The sequence below is a fragment of the Elaeis guineensis genome, chromosome 14 (genome assembly GCF_000442705.2).
Source record: "Elaeis guineensis isolate ETL-2024a chromosome 14, EG11, whole genome shotgun sequence".
Lineage (NCBI taxonomy): Eukaryota > Viridiplantae > Streptophyta > Magnoliopsida > Arecales > Arecaceae > Elaeis > Elaeis guineensis.
Window position 1 is genome coordinate 50154071 of NC_026006.2, and position 16372 is coordinate 50170442.

The window sequence follows — 16372 nt, forward strand, 5'->3', positions numbered from 1 at the left end:
AATTATAATCTATATATTCCTATAAAAGGACAATAAAATGAAATGAAAAAAGAAATTATCCTTAACATAGTATCAGAGCCTTGAAGCTCCAATGAGCATCCCTTCTTCCTTCGATGCTCTTTTATGGCCATCGATTCATCCATCTCCACCTCCTCCAGTCTCTCTTCTTCTTCTCCATCAAACACAATGACTCCTCTCATCTTTCCATCAACGCAGCATTTTCTATCCATCAAGTTGAATGCGTCCAACTTCTTGATCTGGAGAAAGCAAATTACTCCTTTTTTAAAGGGTCAGAACCTGTTTGGCTTACTCGATGGCTCTCATCCACAGTCCACTAATCCTATTATCGCTGCTGTCTGGCAACAACAAGATGCCCAATTCGTAAGTCTTCTTATTACTTCATTATCTGAAGACTTGATTCTTCTTTTTCTTGACAAAGAGAAAAGTTTTGAGTGCTGAAGCACTCTTCATAAAGTCTTTGGTTCCGCATCTCCTACTCGACTCATGTCTCTGCATCTAGAGTTGTAGAATCTTCGTCAAAAACTAGATGAGACAATCACCTCTCTTCTCCGACGTGCAAAAGCTGTGGTTGATGAACTTGCTACATCTGGTAATGCTCTTAAGCCAATCGAATTTAATCTCCATGTGCTACATGCTCTATGTGATGATCTGTAAGATGTGATCCCTGCCATTCTCAATCCAAACATTCCTCCAACATATACTGAACTTCATAGGCTCTTACTTAGCCATGAAAGTATGCGGGCATTCAGAAAATTAACTATTACTAATGCCACCCTTTCTACCAATCCAACTGCAAATATCGTTCAACAGTCCTCCCATTCCTCTAGTAACCCAGGGTCCTCTATTGATCGTGACTTTACTCGATGTCATGGGGGGTATGATCGATTTGGTCGAGGTCATGATCGTTTTGATCCTCCTGATGGTCGTAGTTCTCAATAGTATTTCTTTTGTCATTGCAGCAACCACTCTAATGAAAACTACTTCTATCACCATCAGCAGCCCTACCCATACTTTCTCTCTCTACAACCTAATGTCAATTTCTCATATTCATCATATTCAAATCTAAATCCATCTTACCATCACCCTGATCAACCACTTCTCCCAACTCCCCACCCCTCCACTGCCCTCATCTGGTACCCCGATATAGGCGCATCTCACCATCTCACTCCTGACATTCATTCTATGTCCTCCTATGATGAGTATACTGGTTCTGATCAGGAGCATGTAGGCAATGGTAAAGGGTTACACATATCACATATTGATCATGGTTCTCTTTTATCTCCTCACTCTTCTCTTTCTTTTCAGTTATCTAATATCTTACATGTCTCTTTTATTTCTAAAAATTTACTTTTCATACAACAGTTTGCAAAAGATAATAATATCTTTTTTAAATTTTATCCATCTTATTTTCTTGTGAAGGATCAAACCACTAAGTCCACAGTGTTATCCAGTTTAAGTAAAGGAGGATTATACACTCTCCGTTTCAGTCCTTCTTCTTTGTCTGTATCTGTTCATGTAGCTGAGAATACCACTCTTGATGACTGGCACAATCGTTTGGACCATCTCTATTATCGCTTGCTTCGTTCTATGGTGAAAATAAATAATCTTCCCTACAAATCTACACATCTTCATCCTCTTTGTCTCTCATGTCAGTTAGGCAAATCTAGTAAGTTGCATTTGTCTCCATCCCATCGTCGTAGTCAGTTTTTTTTAAACCTTATTTATAGTGATGTTTGGAGTCCTTCTCCTATTTTATCTTTGTTAGGACACCGTTACTATGTAGTTTTTGTTGATGATCAAAGCAAATTTATTTGATTTTATTCATTAATGTGCAAATTTGATGTATTTTCTATTTTCTTATAATTTTGAGCTTTGGTTGAACGGCAGTTCTCTCGCACTATCAAATCCATCCAAACTAATAGGAGAGGAGAGTTTCACTCTCTTTCTCATTTTTTTAGTAAAATTGGTATTACCTATCGTATGGCTGCTCCTTACACCCATAAGTAGCAAGAGGCTATCGAATGTCATCACCATCATATTATGGAGACCAGCCTCTCCCTTCTTGCTTATGGGTTTGTGCCCATGTTGTACTGGCACTATGCTTTTGAAACAACTATCTTTCTCATTAATAGGATGCCATCCAAAGTAACTAGTGGTGCATCCTCCTTTGAACCCGTTTACAACAAACCACCATCCTATACTTTTCTATAAATTTTTGGATGTCTACACTATCCCTATGTTCATCCTTATAATCGTCATAAAATGAAATACCGATCTCAACCGTGTGTGTTTCTCGGCTATAGTCCTTCTCACAGTGTGATAACCCGACCCACTGGGCCTAAAGCCACAAAGCCCACCCAGAAAAAAAAAAAAAAAAAACAGGAAAGAAGACTCCCAATTGGAGTCTTCCCTTTCTCTAGTTCTGATCAGGAATCGGAGTCTTAGGGCCATTAAAAGACCCTAGGACGAGCCCTATAAGAACCCCCCTCCTCTCCTCTAAGACAGGACACAATAGTCACCGACGATCGCCAGAGTTCTTCTATGATTTTTTCGATTGAAGCCGCGGCCCCTCGACTCATGCTCGCCGCGATTTCACACCGGTGGGGGTCATCGGAGGCCGTGGTAAGTCCTTCCTTTTCTTTTTCTCTTCTCTCCCTTCTTTTTCATGCCTGTGGACGTGACCGCCGACGACAGGAGCCGTCGGATTTCATCGGAGAAGAAAGCCCTATTCTTCTCTCCCTTTTTCTGATTTTTTTATGGCACCGACGGTCACCGCCGACCGCCGGCTTCGGCCTCCGAGCACAGGAGGGTCGGTCCTTGCCGCTGACTACCGTCGGACGAAAAATGGCCGTGATCGGCCGGTCAAAGGCACGGGGACCTCTAGGTCCCCTGTTTCGGCCAAAGAAGGCCACAGGAACAAGAAAAAGAGAAAGAAAAAAAAAAGAAAAAGAAAAGAAAAAGAAAAAGAAAAAAAAAGAAAAAAAATAATAATAATAAATACATGTGAGAGAAAGTTTCTCTTATCTCTCTCTCTTAAGTCTTTCTCTCTCTAAAATTGGACTTTCTCTCTCTACCTTCTCTCTATATTTTTTCTCTCTAAATTCTCTCTCTATTTTTTCTCTCTAGACTTTTTATCTCTTTTTATGAATTTTATCTCTCTAGGGTCACTCTAGGGTCACTCTCTCTCTGATTGTATCATAAACCCTAGGATAAACTTGAGATAAAAATATGATGACCTGAGACTGTTTCGAAATTCGTGCAGTAGATTGGATCTCAATCCGATCCATATTCGAAATTGATAATATCGATCATGATTAATCTATATTAAGTCACCCTGATATAGCCTCTAATGATCTCAATCATGATTGCCACTTTTGAAGGATACGAAGATTCTCTCTCTATTTTCTCTCTCTACTTTCTCTCTCATGATCGACTTTCTCTCTCTAAAAAGGTCTATGAATCTTGTATCGAGTCATGCCTTCATTTTTTAAAGGCTCATATTGACTCTAACAAGATGATCCGAAGTTGCTTTGATATCCGTGCTGTATGTCAACTTCATTTGGCCATATCAAGTATTTTTCAAACCCATTATTAAAGAATCCTATTGATTGATCTTGACCTTAATTCGATCTGTGCTTCACGATTTCTTGATCAAGTCACTTAAATCTGACCTTCAGATCAGATATCCTGAATTGCCCTGATATCTGAATGGTCTGACACATTCGGACAATAGTCCTCTTTCCTTATGATTTAATCTTATTATATTTATGAAATAGAAATTGATGATGATTTGATATTTTAAATAGGATTAGCTAATTCTTTTAACGAAGTCTGAAGATCTAAGATGAACAAGGTAAGTAGATCTTATGCTCCTTATTTATTTTTAAATGATCATATTTTTATGCAAAGAATTGCTATTGATGAAATCATAATTTTTTATAAAATAAGAATCGGCATATGTGATATGAAAAAGCATGTTTTATTATGAGTATTGATTTCATGAATATGTCTTATGAAAATAGCATGATTATGAAGCATGAATTTCATTATTTTTTATCTATGTATATATATGTTTTAAGAAAAAGATATAAAGATTTCAAAAGCTCTCAGATGGCTATGAATGAATCCCTTCGGGAAGGTCGATATCCGGAGCTAGCATCCACACGAAACATGGCTCTGCCAGTGGGTATAAAGTTGGCACATAAATTAAGAACTCTGTCGATTAAGAAATATGGCCCTGTCACGGGTATAATAGTGACCTTAGCACGAATATCTGTGAGCAATGTTTTGAAACATGACATGAATACATGATGAAAATGATTTACGATTCATGATTGTGAAATATACATGATTATGCATGCATGATGAGTTTATAACTTATTTTGTTATATACTCTATGAAATACTTTATTTTGTATTATCTATTATTTTTTAAATATTACATTATCATAAAAAATTTATGCTTGATCCGATAAGGAAGTGCAAGTTTTACTTATTGGACTAGTGTATCTCATATTCTTTTTATTTTCTTTTTATTTGAACAGAGGAATAAGGTTAGGATCGGCAAAAAGAATCCAAGCTTGAAGATCTGCATAGCAAGCTTGAAAATTTGGTAGCAGAAGTTTAGTTATTTTATAATCACGGATTTGTAGTTATTTATAACTATTGAGATTCGAGTTGGTACTTGCTTTTGGATTTAGATGCTCTGAATCAATATTGGTTTGATTATTTGATGAATAATGAAATTGAATCTTTTTATTAGACGGATTTTAGATGATTATGATGGATTGGCTTCGTGTTATCGTGGGCTCCATCCCTCGGTAGCATGGTGGTGTTATGTCCCAGATTTGGGGCGTGACATTTTATGGTATCAGAGCTTAGGTTATAATCATTGAGAATTATGATATAAATGATATAAATGATTAGGATATGAAAGAATAATATCAGAGCTTAGGTTTAAGATCATTGAGATTATAAAGTGATATCAAAATTTTATGTATGATCAATAGGATGTGACCGAGTGGAGTATAATGGATAATATCAGAGCTTAAGATTATGATCATTAAGGACATGATAGAATGATATAAAGTTAGGTTATGATCACTAGAGAATATGACTTAAGTGGTATTTGAACTTAAGGTTATCATTATTCGGGATTGTGACTTTAGTGATATTTGAACTTGAGGCTAAGATCATGAGAAACATGATAGATATAAAAGAAAGGTTCAATAATTTGATTTCGAATCAATAGGTATTATGATGAAATTTATGCATAAGTGGCATATGACGTCTATAATAGAATTGATGAGTTATATCTTAGATTTCAATTAGCAAAGTTGACCCGAGTACGAGAAGTGCTGACCCTAGAATGAAGTGAGAGGTATTGATATATTATGTTGGGTATATTCGATGACATTGGAATGTTAAACCTATATGGATAAAGGACGTGATAACTTTGTTGATTTTGATGTTAATTTTTTTGTAAAGAAAAGTTAGTTTGAAAGTTGTCTAAATGATTGTAAGGTAAATCGAAGGTTAACTCAAATTAATTCTAGATATATTGGATTCTTGAGGAGTAGTGAAGCTTATGTAATAAGTTCAAACATAGAAGGTGGATGAAGATTTAATTTTGATGTGCTATGCCTAAGAGATAGTAATAACAAGGAAATCTTAAATTTTATCCTAAATTGTATATGAAATCTGAAAGTTGAATCTATCTTTGGTTGATTTAATATACAAAGATATTTTTATTTTTGATAGACTTAGATAATTTGGTAAGTTGAGATCAGAGTGCGCCGTAAAAGTGTGATGGTCTGAATTGATTAAAAAATTAATCCTTTAAATCAAAAGATATTATGAAATATGTTAGTTGTAAATAAGGAAGGATTTTACTGATAATAAATGGATGCTAGAGAGAAAATCTATCTGATCAAGGAAAAACTCAAAGCAGCACAGGATAGACAAAAGAGTTGGGCAAATAGAAAAAGAAGAGAATTGAAATTTCACTTTGATGATCATATTTTTCTAAAAGTATCACCTACAAAAAGTGTCATGAGGTTTGGGAGACATGACAAGCTGAGTCTGCGATATATTAGACCTTTTGAAATTTTGAGCCGAGTAGGAGATGTTGCTTACGAACTAGCTTTACCACCAGATTTATTCTAAGTGCACAATGTCTTTCATGTTTCACTACTAAAAAAAAAAAATTATACCTGATCCAAATAACGTGATAAAGTATGAGCCATTGCAAGTTCATAAAGACTTAACCTATGAAAAATTTTTTCTCCGAATTATTGATCGAAAAGAGCAAGTTCTAAAACGGCGCATCATTCCATATGTGAAAATTCATTGGAGTAATCATGAAGAGAGAGGGGCTACATGGGAGCTTGAAGATGATATGAAGACGAGATATTCACACTTATTTGAAAATGAAGGTATGTTAAATTTTGAGGATAAAATTTTTTTTTAGAGGGGTAGAATGTGATAACCCGGCCCACTGGGCCTAAAGCCACAAGCCCACCCAGAAAAAAAAAATAGGAAAGAAGACTTTCGATCGGAGTCTTCCCCTTCTCCAGTTCCGATCAGAAATCGGAGTCCTAGGGCCATTAAAAGACCCTAGGACGAGCCCTATAAGAATCTCCCCTCCTCTCCTCTAAGAGAGGACACAATAGTCACCGACGATTGCCGGAGTTCTTCTCCGATTTTTTCGATTGAAGCCGCGGCCCCTTGACTCGTGCTCGCCGTGATTTCACGTCGGTGGGGGTCATCGGAGGTCGTGGTAAGTTCTTCCTCCTCTTTCTCTCTTCTCTGTCTTCTTTTTCATGCCTGTGGATACGACTGCCGACGACAGGAGCCGTCAGATTTCATCGAAGAAGAAAGCCCTGTTCTTCTCTCTCTTTTTCTGATTTTTTTATGGCACCGATGGTCACCACCGACAGCCGGCTTCGGCCTTTGAGCACGGGAGGGTCGCCCCTTGCCGTCGGCCACCACCAGGTGGGGAATGGCCATGATCGGTCGGTCAAAGGCACGAAGACCTCTAGGTCCCCTGTTTCGGCCAAAGAAGGCCACGGGAACAAGAAAAAAAAAAGAAAAAAAAAAGAAAAAAAAAAGAAAAAAAAAGAAAAAAAAAATAATAATAAATACATGTGAGAGAAAGTTTCTCTCATCTCTTTCTTAAGTCTTTCTCTCTCTAGAATTGAACTTTCTCTCTCTACCTTCTCTCTATATTTTCTCTCTCTAAATTCTCTCTCTATTTTCTCTCTCTAGAGTTTTTATCTCTTTTTATGGATTTTATCTTTCTAGGGTCACTCTCTCTCTGATTGTATCATAGACCCTAGGATAAACTAGAGATGAAAATATGATGACCTGAGACTGCTTCGAAATTCATGCAGTAGATTGGATCTCGATTCGATCCATATTCGAAATTGATAACATCGATCATGGTTAATCTATATTAAGTCACTCTGATATAACCTCTAATGATCTCAACCATGATTGCCACTTTTGAAGGATATGAAGATTCTCTCTCCATTTTCTCTCTCTACTTTCTCTCTCATGACCGACTTTCTTTCTCTAAGAAGGTCTATGAATCCTGTATCGCATCATGCTTTCATCTTTTAGAGGCTCATATTGACTCTAACAAGATGATCCGAAGTTGCTTTGATATCCGTGCTGTATGTCAACTTCATTTGGCCATATCAAGTATTTTTCAAACCCATTATTAAAGAACCCTATTGATTGGTCTTGACCTTAATTTGATATGTGCTTCACGATTTTTTGATCAAGTCACTTAAATCTGACCCTCAGATCAGAGACTCTGAATTGTCCTGGTATCTGGATGGTCCGACACATCTGGACAACAGTTCTCTTTCCTTATGATTTAATTTTATTATATTTATGGAACAAAAATTGATGATGATTTGATATTTTAAATAGGATTAGCTGATTCTTTTAACAAAGTCTGAAGATCTAAAATAAACGAGGTAAGTAGATCTTATGCTCCTTATTTATTTTTAAATGATCATATTTTTATGCAAAGAATTGCTATTGATGAAATCATAATTTTTCATAAAATAAGGATCGGCATATGTGATATGAAAAAGCATGTTTTATTATGAGCATTAATTTCATGAATATGTCTTATGAAAATAGCATGATTATGAAGCATGAATTTCATTGTTTTTCCATCTATGTATATGTATGTTTAAAAAAAAAAGATATAAAGATTTCAAAAGCTCTCAGATGGCTATGAATGAATCCCTTCGGGAAGGTCGACATCTGGAGCTAGCATCCACACGAAACATGGCTCTGCCAGCGGGTATAAAGTTAGCACATAAATTAAGAACTCTGTCGATTAAAAAATATGGCCCTGTCACGGGTATAATAGTGACCTTAGCACGAATATCTGTGAGCAATGTTTTGAAATATGACATGAATACATGATGAAAATGATTTACGATTCATGATTGTGAAATATATATGATTATGCATGTATGATGAGTTTATAACTTGTTTTGTTATATGCTCTATGAAATACTTTATTTTGTATTATCTATTATTTTTTAAATATTACATTATCATGAAAAACTTATGCTTGATCCGATAAGGAAGTGCAAGTTCTACTTATTGGACTAGTGTAGCTCATATTCTTTTTATTTTCTTTTTGTTTGAACAGAGGAATAAGGTTAGGATCGGCAAAAGAAATCCAAGCTTGAAGATCTACATAGCAAGCTTGAAAATTTGGTAGCAGAAGTTTAGTTATTTTATAATCACGGATTTGTAGTTATTTATAACTATTGAGATTCGGATTGGTACTTATTTTTGGATTTAGATGCTCTAAACCAATATTGATTTGATATTTTGATGAATAATGAAATTGAATCTTTTTATTTGACAGATTTTAGATGATTATGATGGATTGGCTTCGTGTTATCGTGGGCTCCATCCCTCGGTAGCATGGCCATGTTATATCCTGGATTTGGGGCATGACACACAGTGCCTATTGGTGTCTCAATTTGACAACAAATCGTACATATATCACTAGGCATGTTCGCTTTGATGAATCTTTCTTTTCTTTTCAATCTCACTCTCTATTGAATCCTCTACCGCAACCATGTCCCCCTTTCCCCTCCTTGAGGTGTTACATCTCTTCAACTTCTACAAAAACCCACCCTACCACTACCATCCATTCCTCTACCGATTCTCCATTCCCCTTTGCCCCATCTATCTATCTCATCATCAGTAGCATCTCCTATATCTCGATCTATCTTAATGCCATTTTGTCCCTCTAGTATTAACGAATCTGCATCTATTCGGATCAGATTACTTACCGATCTCTATCGCAATCCTTTATCAACAGCATCCTCCCTTCCTACACCTTCTCCAATAATTGGTTCTCAGTTAGACACGTCTTCCTCTGACTCACCTACTCAACCCACCCGTATCCATCCCATGGTGCTTCGATCCCATCCAAACCAGCCATCCACCCTCACCACCAATATCCTCACCAAAGAACCTACTTATTTTACACAAACATCTAAACACCCTGAGTGGTGTGCTGCAATCACTGAAAAATTTAATGCTTTAGTTTGCAACAGTACATGGTCTCTCGTACCACATTCATCTCATAAAAAAAAATTAGTTGGATGTAAATGGGTGTACAGAATCAAGCGAAAGGCTGATGGCTCTCTCGAGTGCTACAAAGCACGCTTAGTAGCTAAGGGGTTCCACCAACAACTTGACCTCGACTACGATGAAACATTCAGCCTGATCATCAAGCCTACCATAATTCATTCTGTTCTTAATCTTGCAATCTCTCAGGGTTGGTCCATCTAGTAATTAGATATTCACAATAATTTCTACATGGCAACCTGACAGAGGAAGTCTATATGTCTTAACCGCTAGGTTTTGAAGACCGCGACCATCTAGATTATGTCTGTCATCTCCATAAATCTCTATATGGGTTAAAACAAGCACCCTATCCCTGATTTCATCATCTCTTCCAATTTCTTCTCAGACTAGGGTTCGTTGCCTGCAAGATCGATCCTTCATTATTTATTTTGAGGACGATCTCTCATGTGATCTATGTGCTCATTTATGTTGATGATAGTTTGGTAACCAGTAGTGATTTTAGTCAAGTCTCTCTACTCCTTCGTCAGCTAGCTACAGAATTCTTCATTAAGGATCTTGGTGATCTCCATTTTTTCTTTGGAATTGAAGCTGCTCAAAAATTCTATCAGTATATTATTATCTCAAACGCGCTACATTAGAGATCTACATTTCAAGGCAGACATGGTTAATTGTAAACCTGTTCAAACTCCAATGGCTACACCATAGGGTTCTGATTCAAGGGGTGCTCTCCATCCGAACTACACACACAGTATCGCTCCATTATTGGAGCTCTTCAGTATGTTACTTTGACATGCCCTGATATTTTCTTTACAGTGAATAACGTATGTCAGTTTATGCAGTCTCCTAGTGCTGATCACCATGTTATGGTCAAGCGCATTTTACGGTACCTTAAAGCAACAGCTAATCATAGGTTACAGATTAGCCAGTCGATCTGTCACTCTCTCCAAGCCTTCTTCGATGCAAATTGGGTAGGTAGTGGGACTGATCGGTGCTCCACTGGGTGCTATGCAATTTTTCTCGATCCCAGTCTCATTTCTTGGATATCTCGCAAACAGAAGATAGTTGCTCGCTCGTCCATAGAGTTTGAATACAAGACCTCAGCTGATGCATCAGTTAAACTAATCTGACTTGAGTCCTTGTTTCAGGAACTAGGCCATCATTTATATGGCCCCCAATTCTATGGTGCGACAATATTATTGGTGCCACTTATCTCTCGGCCAATCTTATTTTTCATGCTCGTATGAAATATGTCAAGATTGACTTTCATTTTATTCATGAACATATTGCACGACGTCAACTATCTATTCAGTTTATTTCCATCCAAGATCAGCTTGCCAATATTCTCACCAAGCCTTTGGGTACCTCATATTTCAGGTTCTTATGGGGCAAGCTGAAGATTCATGATCGCGAATCTCCAATTTGAGGAGGTGTGTCAACACACAACTCAACTTTCATATTTGATTCATCTATATTTGGCCTTTTATCAATGCACAACTCAACTCTTATATTTGGCCCCTCCTTAGCATGAAATTTGAAAATGCTCCTCTTGTAATAGCTGGCCTCCTTACTTAGCATATAATTTAAAATGCTTCTCTTGTAATAACTGATCTAGACTACAATAGTATGTACTTTAAAATGCTCTTCTTGTAATAGCTGGTCTAGACTACAATTGTAATCTATATATTCTTATAGAAGGACAATGAAATGAAACGAGAAAAGAAATTATCCTTCACATTCTGCATGTTCCAAAAATAAACTTAGGAGGTAGTTCTATTGCTCTCTCTCCTAAGTCGGTAGCTTCCTTGCTTCTTCCTACGGGATAGATTCTCCCGAGAGTGGTGTATTTAGAACTGGGTGGAGACACTTCAACTAGGTTTACAAGAGACCAGGATAAAGCTGCCAAAGCGAAGGCTAAGGTCGGGACTCTCAAAAGCAGGCTGGTGGTTGAGAAGGACCAGCTCAGGTGGCAATGCTCTAGGTGGCTACTGTAGATCAGGAGCTAAAAATTGTTTGATTCTAAGTCGCCCAGGCCGAGAGAAAGCCTCTCTAAACGATAGAGTCATTCAAGGCGTCAGGGAGCGGTCGTTGCACAACTAATCTGGACTATAATTGAGGGCTTCATGGAGGGCTTAGGTGAGTGCCATAGTTGGGTGTCGAGGCTCATCCTCTAGATGGATTTCAGTGGCCTTGATCCAACATGGATAGCGATGATGAACCCTGAGTGCAACGCAACGATGGAGAGGGTGGTGGGTTGGAAAGCCCCAGGCAATAAGCTTCCACAAACCTTCCTCTTTTGCTTCTTCCCACCACCATGCAAGCATTGGACTCGGAAGTCATCGACCAGAGCTCGGCTAACACCAGAATCTCTCTCTTTTAGTTGTTTGATTCGGTGTTTGATCTATTATAATCACATTATTTTAAATGAAATGTAGAAGTTTTTTTTGTGTATAACTCTCACACTACTGCAAAATTGAAGTATCATGGCAGTTTTTCGGTGGCGCATGTACAATCGCCAAATAAAAATTCCTACAATGGCATATTATACCAATCGTCAAAATAAAGTTCTCATCTATTGTGATCATTTTCTATTATCCAAACGCTAAAAAATAGCATGAATTAATTTTTTCATGAAAAAAAAATCACGCGCCTCCTTTCTCTCGCATTCTCCCTTCTCCGCGGTGCCTCCTCGCATTCTCCGGTCTCCCACAAAAAAAAACAAATGTCCTCCACCAAAGAAAAGATTCTCTCTCGCGTGCCTCCATGTACCCTTCCTTCCCCGGTTCCACGTCCGTGGATCCCACAAAAAAAAAAAAAAAAAAAAAAAAAAGCCTGCGCTTCATCCTCTATCTACCCTCCCTTCCCCTGTTCCAAAAAAAACCTTCTCTCTCACGTGCCTCTGTGTACCCTCTCTTCCCCTATTCCACGTCCGTGGATCCCACAAAAAAAAAAAAAAAAAATTCTGTGCTTCATCCTCCGTGTACCCTGGCTTCCCCTATTCCACATCCGTGGATCCCATGGATACAAAAAAAAAAAAACTACGCTTCATCGTGGATGCCCTCTTCGCGCTCAGCCCCTAAGCACAATCCTCCAACGCGGTATACACGCCACCTCCCTTTCGAGTATCTCTGTGGTATCCCTGTTCTTGAAACTTTTTTTTTTGTTTTGTAGATTTTTTTTTTTAGTCTCTTTTCCTAATACGGATCTCTTTATTGGGCTTTGAATCCTATTAGGTTGTTATTTTTTTATGGGTATTCTTATGCTATTGGTGTTATATTTGTAGATCAGGCTAAGTTTCTGATTTGATTTATGTATGTGAGGTATGGTGTTATTTATCTTAGGAATAGCAATAAGTGTATGTTCATGTGGTATGTACACTATTTACTTTTTTTTTTTTTCTGTGTGATTGAACGACACCAATTGGATTAATTATGGGATTTTTTTTTTTTTTCTGTATAATGGTTATGGATGATTATTTACTCTATAGATAGACTAACTGTGTAGATTGCCTAGGATGCTGCTTATTTTCTATATATATATATATATATATATATATATATATATATATATATATATATATATATATATGTATAAAGCCTTATATATGTATTGAATTTGTTGGTTAATTCATCTATCTTATATTTATTTTTATTGATTGCAGATGTGATTGATGTTTTTTTTTATGCATGATCGCGTGTAGATTTGGCTAGTTTTTGGACAACACATCCTAAAAGACTTTAGAATCTATTAGTTAGTTTGTTTACTTTTGGTAACTTGTGTTTGATAGTTTTTGAAAGAAAATTGTATTTGATACTTGTATTAACAATGGATGTTCGGTAGTTTTTAGAAGAAAATTAGTTTTGATAATTTAAATTAACAATGGATGCCTAGTAGCTTTTGGAATGAAATGAATTATTCAACAAAATGGATGCATTTGGTAGTTTATTTTGATACTTATGTTGTGAGGAGTTTTGAATTATGCAGGAATTTGAAAAAAAAAAAAAAAAAAAGAGACCTCTATTGTGGCACCTCAAATTTGTCAAAATAAGTTATTTTGGTGAGCCTTATTCATCAAAATAGTCTTTTTTGGCAAATCAAATATGCTACAATAGATGAAGAATTCATCATTGTTTAACTCTATGTTGATGAAGCAAGTATGCCAAAATATTTTTTTTTTTGATGAAGCATTACGTCACAATAGCTTACCTATTCTGGCGAATGACATGGCCACTATAGTCTACCTATTTTAGCTAATGGCACACACCATAATAGGTTTGTACTTTCGTCACAAATATCTATTGTGGTGCCAGCTCATTTGGTGTCGTTTTGAACACCACAATAGACCTGTTATGGTGATTTCTCATCCTATTATAGTAAATTAGGTGCGCCACAATAGGCTCTATCTGTAGTAGTGTCATATTGCCTATTGTCCAAAATGTTTGCTCAAAGTCATCTTACAAGGATGCCGAGATAGATTAGGCTAGGCTAAAGATATAAGTTTTTGAGATCAGTGAATAAGACTAGAAAGCTATAATAAATCATAAAGAGATTAGCCCGTGAAGGTTCAAGATTAGATAAGCATTGCAAGGTGAGGCTATAATGTCATAATGCTCTTAAGGATAAGCCAAGATGAAGATGAGATTATATACAAAGGAGAGAGACCATAATGATATAAATCAAGGAAATAATCTGAAATAACTTTCGAACAAAAGGCATAAAAATTTCATGAAGTGATTGAACCTAGCAAAGAATCCATAGTTCTCTTGATGAATAATAGCAACTCGCCTTGTTCGAGATGAGTATTGCTCCGACAAGAAAAGATACTTAACTAAAGTCAAGTGTAAGGGTCAGGTGGTCTGCTCGGACCTTTGGGACTAATGGATCTTGAGAATATATAAGGGCAAATATAAGGGCTAATAGGCCTATTGACATCTCAAAGACCAATGGGGCTTAAGAATAAACAAAGACGAGTATACGGGCCAATATAGGGCTGAAATCGGATTGGATACGGATCAAATACCAGCATATCCATATCGATATCTATTTTATTTGATGAATATAAATATGGAAATGGATATTATTCGAATGCAAAAATTTATATCCATATTTGTTTGAAACGGATATAGATATAATTTGGATATTGAAAGTATGGACATAATTATGGATATTACTTAGATAATTAAATTTTATAATGACAGAATCAAAGATATTACTAAATAGATGATAAATCAAATTAATAATATATTTATATGGTTATATATTTTTTTAAAAATTAATTAATAATATATAAAATTATATATATATAAATTCGGATATTCGAATACGGATGCAATAGTTATCTATCTATATCCATATATATTTTTCTTTGACGGATGTGAATACGAATGTATATATTAGTCGGATCCTCAAATTTCTATCCATATCCGAATTGATTTAGATATGAAAATAGATTCAAACAAATAATATCTATACCATTTTCACTCCTAGGCCAGTAAGACTGCTTAAGCCTCACAGGTAAATTAATGAGCTTTGAAAATATATGAGAAAAGATATAAGGATCAATGAGTCTACTTACAACTCAAGGGCCAACGGGTCTTGAGAATACACAAGGATGAGTATAGGAGCCAGTGAGCCAACTCCAATCTCGAGGGCCAATGGGCCTTGATTTGGCGTATACTTCAGATGTTCAAGCCGAGTGTGCCTCGTAAGCTAGGCTAGGATTTTCAAATATAAAATCTATCGAGGTTGCTGGTTTCCATAGATTAACACAGCCTGTAACACGTTTGCCCCTAGAGTGGAATTTGGAACACAATTTAGTAGTAAAGAGTACAAAGATTTAAGAATTCAAATATTACTGATGCTACATCCTATTGTTACAAAACTTCAAACTCGTCCAGCTCGGTCACTGGGCATGGATGTATTCTACCTGTACCTCGAGCTCAATGATCAGCTCATTGAGACCAAGGGGCTTGAGCTCTCTACTATAGATCTTCAGGAGATGGTGGCTGTCATCTCGGTGAGAGGTAGACTGCCGTTCTACCTCTTAAGGGTACATCTATCTCGACTAAAATTTTTGTGGTCATTAACGTATCGATTGAGGTATCCTCACTAAATGGCTACTTTAATTTTGTATTTCAGTTGGAGGCATTCTTTGGGATCGTGCCCACATAGTCTTTGTGGAACTGGCAGTAGGTGCCCATGTCCCTTTTCTTTGCAAAGTTTTGAAACTTTGGAGGCCAATGTAAGTAGCCTCGATCTTGAATCTTCATCAGAATCTGGGTTCTTGGAACATTGAGAGAGGCATACCTCTCGGGCCTCTGTGGTGGGCTCCGAGGTCACACAACACCCCTCTCTTCTCGGTTGCACTTTCTTCGCGACTCCTCCTCATGCTCTTTGTGCCTGCTGCTTATCTTTTCTGGTACCTCTTTCCAAGTAGCAATGGCTTTTTCAGCATTGATATACTTGTTTGCCCGAGTCAAAAGCTAGGATAGATCCTTCGGACATTTTTTTCTCCAAGGAAAAACCTAAAGCATGAGCTTTTTAGTCTGTTCATCACCACAGATATCATGATGGGCGATCCAACTCGTGCACCTCCAATGTCACTGCATTGAATTGACTAATATAGCTTTGAAGGAAATAATCTACCCTCTTCTTGATGGCAAACAAGCTGGTGGAAGTCTTCCTTCATCTTCTGTGGCTAACGAAGTGACTGGTGAATTAGTTAC